Genomic DNA, 6,453 nt, shown 5'->3' on the forward strand with positions numbered 1-6,453 from the left:
ATAGTATTGCAATCTTTTGGAAGGAGTGTTAAAACATTGACTATATATCAGCAATGCGAAAGTTAGACTGACTTCGGCACGAGGTCCGTCACGCGACGCGAGACAAAAGACGTAAATCGCGTTTGAAGACGAAGTCGGAAAGGAAGACGAGCCTTTATGGCGAGAAACACGCGGGCGGGGATGGCAGGCAAAAGGCGAGTTGCATAGTACGTAAATCCGATATTCTCACTGCGCGCCTTACCTCACTCTCTTCGCGGGAGCGCTGAATATCCGTCACACGATACGTGAGTCTCGAGAGGATTTACTTTACTGCAGATTGATGCATGAAAGAATATTATTTTACCCGGCGTTGAAAGCAATGCCGGGTTATAGCGAGCAGTTTGGGAAAACTGTTTAGCGCTCGGAACGAATGCTTCCTACAGGATGCTCCGATGTATACATATATATATATATTTTTTTTTTTTCAAACAATCTAATCCTCCTCTGAATATTCTTTTGGAAATTGTTTGCCTTCACACTTATTTACCTTCGAGTGGTATTTATCTATAACTGCACGAGTATCTATTCTCTAATATCTTTTAGAAATTATTAGATCTCGTTTTTCGGAACGAGACGCAGCTCAACTTTCTCATTTTACATCCGCGTCCAATTATACTTTTCTCAGAGAAAACGGAACATTTCCACGTCGTTCGACCATTTAGACGGAGTATGTACGAAGTTACGACGCCGGCAGTTCATTTAGATAAGATCTTCGTCTTTCGCCATTCGACTGCCAGACTTCTCTGGAGGATAGCAGCTCCAGATTCTATCGCTGGCAAAACACAAATCCAGTATCTTCTCCCGGTCGGACGTTTTAATCGTCTCTTTACATCGTAGGATAAATTTAATAGTTATTATATAATAACAGACAAACGATGTGAGATTCATGTAAACGATGCATGAATGTTATGGGTATCAAATCACTCTATTCAGAGATCGGAAATAACGCGGAAATGTATCTTGGCGAGTTATCGATTTCTTATAAAGTTCTATTATAATGGTATTTTCATCGCTGGTTAGATTCGAGGCTTTTTATAACTTCTTCTTATTCTCCTGCATTACTTTAAGATAAAATTCTCTGACTTCCCACACCTCCTTTCTGGACGCTCAGGAACGTGGGAATTTTTCAGCATGGATTCTTCATGAGAAAAATTCCCGGAGATACCGCTACAATTTTTCGTTTTTCTTCCTTTTACACGCGGATAATATGTACGTGTGCGACCACCCTTCCACCGTTCGCAAGTTTCTGGGTCCACTACATCGACTACGTCGCTTTTGCTTCTTCAGTCCCGTCCCTATGTAGAGAATGTAACGAGCATGCGGAGGAGGACCTCACGATTGTAAAAAGCTATACGGTGTACGGCGCAAGGGGTGCAAGTTGGTTCTCTCATTTGAATACTTAGATTGGAAGGGTCGCGGAGGGGCTTCGGGATCGGAGTAAAGAGTGGAGGTAGATGGTATCCGTGTGGGGGGGGAGGGGAGTGGGGAAGGCCTGGGGGCCGCTTAATCGCGTTTTCCGAGAAATTTATGAGATCTGAGCCGATAAGGTAGGGAATAAGAGCAAGTCTGAGAGACCTCGAAGAGAAAAAAAGGAGCGGCGGGAGAGAGGGAAATAAACGGAGTTCAGGAAGGGGCAGACTAGAATCGCGGTTCAAGTATAACAGTTGAGTTTAATGCAGAAAGCGTCTACCATTCCTCCAAAAATACTAAAAATAGCTTCTCTATGGAATAGTTCAAAATGTTCCCAAAATATACGCCCGGGGGAATAACGATAAATTAAAATTCATCGATCAAACTACGAGTACATTTGGATTAACACTACTTTCATACCGCAATATAGAGCGTTAATAAAAAGTAAATATCTTTTCACGTTTAGACTTTTTTTAATTATATATATATATATATATATATATATAAATTTGTTTAGAAAAACTTTTCTTTAAGAAAAGAAACTTACCGGAAAAAAGAAAACTCGAGACGCTGCGGGGTCGAAAGGCGGCTAAGAAAGATTTGTTAGTCGTCAGATAAACAGACTGATGTTATGAAATTTTTGTTTATTTTGTTTTAACGCAAAAAAGATAAATTAAAAAATATCCCATTCCTTTTAAAGTTAAACTATTATCAAAGATTCTTTCAATTTTTTCGCTATCTAAATGAAGAAACTCGGTTTGATTTATTTGTAATTTAATGAATTGAAATGTTAGTGAATCTAACTGGTTAAATGTACTAGAAAAAGAAATGTAGAAAAAGAAACAAATGTCATATTATGTTAAGCTATATTTACTACATAACTATACTTTCCTTTAAAAATTGTTTGAATTTTTGACTACTTTATACGAATGAAAAAACTATTTTGAAACTCGTATATATATTATGCTTTATGTTCCCAATAACATAAATTGACATATTTAATGTCCGGTTGACCTTTCATTTGCAACACTAAACGTGTATAATCAAAGGAAGGAAGATTTTATTCATTCTTATCTCGTGATTTTCTCATAATTTTTACAGCAAACGAAGAAAAAGGCAAAAGAATAAACGGTAGGGAACATAACACGAAACGGGCAACATTGTGGAGCGAGAAAAAAAACGCGATGAAAAACGTGAAACATTTGTCCTATCCTCACGTTTTTACGTTGATCAATGTGATCGTGGAACGGAAGATAATCCGCATTAATAGGAGGTAACGTGGTGGGCACCGGTGGTTTTTTTCACGGTATGGCTTGGCACGGCGCGGCGCAGCGCCAGATAATTGTGATCGCAGTCATCGTCTAGCTCCACTAATCTAGGATATTTCTCTATTAAAGCCACTTAATCTTTGTAGCTGATGATGTCGGCGCGAAAGAAAGGTTTATCTGCCCTCGTTCTTGTTTTTCCATCATCAGTCTACCACCATGGCAAAGAAGTGATATCGATAGATAGGTAAGCCGGCAGTGACTTTTTTCGCTTTTCCAAAGGAAAAATCGAGAGGCTGCAGCACCGTAAGGCGGCTGATAAGGACGACTCATTGGACCCAGGATAGACAGACTGCTGTCATTTGTCAGATATCCTCGCCGGAAACGATGTGTACCGTTAACTCCAACTTCTTAAATTTTCAATCCGATCGACCGGATGTATTACTATTTTCAGAGTTTCTTTTTCTCGAATATGCTTTTCTTAATTCATTGACATTTCGAAATTGTATTACTTTTATTTCGATATTCCTTAATTTAAATTAAATTCGAGATCCGTTCCAAATTGATATAGAAGATACTTTTCTCCGATATTAAAAATAAAACTCACTGTTTTATTTTTATAGTAACGATTTTTTGTGTTAAAAGCAACTGAAATTTTAATTTTTCAGTACATATATATTTTATGTGTATTTAAAACTACATTATTATCAAGTACTACTATTTACCATATATACGAGTATCTTATAAGAAGATTTCTAGGTAGATTTAAATAATCATTAAATAGATTTGTTATTTATAATTCAAAACGCTTTGCGCAAGAAAAATTATTTTTTAATATACTTGTCTATAAACAATACTAATTTTTATAACAAGGTGAAACCATATTATCGCAAAGCGAGAAGCCATTCAAAATTATTTGATGGAATCGTCGCTGCTGGGCGTAAGGTGACATTAGCATTGAAAAATCTTATCTGCGGAAATCTTCGTCTTGCACGTGCGCAATTTCGCACGCCGAGAGTGCATTCCACGGGCGTGGTTTTTCTCAAGCCGAGCCAAAAAAAGAAAAGAACGGGAGAACGGGAGGGGGGAAGGAGAGGAGGCGGGAGGGGGAGAGGGGTAAGGGAGAAAAGCGGCGGGTGAAACGCATCGACAGGAAATACTCCGGTAGAATCAAGATAAACTCCGTTCCGGGGGAATGTCTGTGGACGGTGATATGTATATAAATTGTATACGAACGGTCGATGCGTAGGTGTCCTCGTGGATTGCACATGTGTGCGCTCGACCGTCTTATCTCGGATTTCGTTTCGGACTTTACAGCCCCACGTAGAGGTCCTCCACAAGAAGGAAACAGTCCTTTTTCTGGTTGCGGAATCGGCCGCGGGAACCCCATGCATTTCTGATGAACGTTCAGACCCGTAGAACCCCGCGACGGTTTCTTATCCGTCGTACCCTGGAATCGAGGCGATTGTGATCTCGATTTAATGAAAACCCGAGTGTCCGAAAACAATCCGAACTCGATGTCACATAGGGGTGACTTTCCGCGCAGCACGAGGCTGCAATTTTCATGATTTCATCTTCATACACTTATCTATATCTTCCATATACGATATCTACGATATCTGTTTATAAAATGAGCTTCTATTCTTTTAGCTTTTAAAGTTTAACTCGTCAAAATTAATTTATTAGTTTTAATATGACAGTTCCAACAATTATCTATTAAGCTTATTATATTAATATTATATAATAAATTAAATATTTTTTACTTTTCTCTTTTTCCGATTAAATTAGCCTTTATTTGAAATTACATTTAAATTTAAAAATATTTAATATTGATAATAAATTCATTCGCGTGCGCGCGCGCGCGCACACACACACACACACACACACAAATAATAGTACGCGCGCGCGTACTATAATTTGTTTTATTGCATTCATTAAATTTTTTAGTATATCACGATTTTTAATCTCTATATATATCTATACGTGTATTTTTATTAAATATTGCAGTATTTTATTGAGAAAAGTATAGTTTTAAAGATTACATCCTGTAGTTTCGCATAGCATAAGAAATGATCTTATCCATGATATTTTTCATGTTACTTTTGGCAACAATAATCGTAAGGAATCGAAAAGGTAAAATTGTTATCATAAATAGCATAAGTAATGCATAGTACATTAGTACGAAATTTCAAGCTAATATCATCTCCTCGTACTAATAAATTACATATCGTCTTTCGCGAGTAGAACAGCAATATTTCCAACGGTATGCTGCCTACTGTCGCAACGGCTTGCTTTTTCGCGAAGAGCGCGGCAGTACGTGAAGCGGAAAATTGACATAAACTGTTGCTCCTAGCACTTCTTCACGAGACCCTTTGCACGAAGCGTCGTACACGTTGTTGCGGTAGAGTATAAGATAGACTTTCACGGTGCCCTCTTATACAAGTCACCGCGAGACACTCTCGAGATAAGTACGGTCTTTGAAATTTATTCGACATTACCGGTACTCAAGTGAATTCTCCGATATTATCCAGATTACCGCTTCCTGCATGTGTAAATCGGAAATTTTAGCAATAAAATTGTTACTAATAGCGACGATAAAGGCATTGAGATGTTCGTAAAAAAAGATTTAAATGCTATTATTCAAATTTTCCCCGATCCAAGTTAACACAACGCTTCCTTACTTTAAAAGTGACACATCTCAAAAAGTGATTTTCAAATTACCATGAATGAATTAAGTAAATATTACCCTATTAATCATTAAAGATAGAATTAATTTCGTCAAAATCATCACAATTAAAAAAAAATCTTAGAGTTGTGGAACGAAAATGATAAAAATGGCATTTGAACATATTAAGAATGTATATTTTTTGATATTATTTGATTATTAGTCAATTTTTTTTTTAATTGAAAAAGATTTCCACTTTAACTTAATCCTTTGAGATAAATTTAGATCTAATATATCTTGTTTATAATAATATTATATGTATATATATAAATCTCATATTACATAGATCTTGATTTGTATTAAAAGTATGATTTGTTAATGACTTGAAATTGCTTCATACGTCGTGTAAAAGTTCAGACACACGAGTGTCAAGAGTTATTCTTTCTTATGCAAATTTCTTGAAATCCTTTCTTTCCTTATTCTAAAAAAACGACCTAGACTTTTAGCCGTAAGATTATGTTATAAAATAAGAGTTATAGTTCTGGAAGTATAACTCCATTACTCTTTCCAGAAATAATAGATTAATGTCTAATGACAAGGTTGGCCAGTCAGCAATTTCTCATAATATCGCGAATACAAAAACCTTAAGATTCCTTTTTCTATTATCTTCCTTACTTCTATTACTAACCTATCCTATCTTTTAAGAGAATTGACTGATTCTATTTGCTGTCACTTCAATTTACAAATTTCATTTTCATAATTATATATAATTTATTATATTAAAGGAAGAAATTATCTCCTATCTTCATTACATTTTACAGCAAATACATTATTATATACCGTATTTTTTTAATTATATGACTCTTTAATACAGCATAATATATAACACGTTATTTAATTAAAATTTATGCTTAATGAAAATGGTAACCTTTTTATTCTCAGTGTAACAAGTTATATTATTTTTCATTATAAAAATTCAAACAAAAGTATATATTATTACTTGTTGATTGTTAATAGAAATCATATAAATGTTTCTCATTCAATTTTCAATTGATATTTACATTATTATATTTT

The 6,453-nt window shown here is 35.5% G+C and overlaps 1 protein-coding gene across 1 annotated transcript in view; it reads left to right on the top strand.

Moving 5' to 3' along the window:
- Positions 1 to 6,453, top strand: part of LOC108752600 (protein CEPU-1-like) — a 187,416-nt gene that overhangs the window by 45,888 nt on the left and 135,075 nt on the right. The window lies entirely within an intron of this gene.

Source organism: Trachymyrmex septentrionalis, unplaced genomic scaffold (assembly GCF_001594115.1).
Source record: "Trachymyrmex septentrionalis isolate Tsep2-gDNA-1 unplaced genomic scaffold, Tsep1.0 scaffold60, whole genome shotgun sequence".
Lineage (NCBI taxonomy): Eukaryota > Metazoa > Arthropoda > Insecta > Hymenoptera > Formicidae > Trachymyrmex > Trachymyrmex septentrionalis.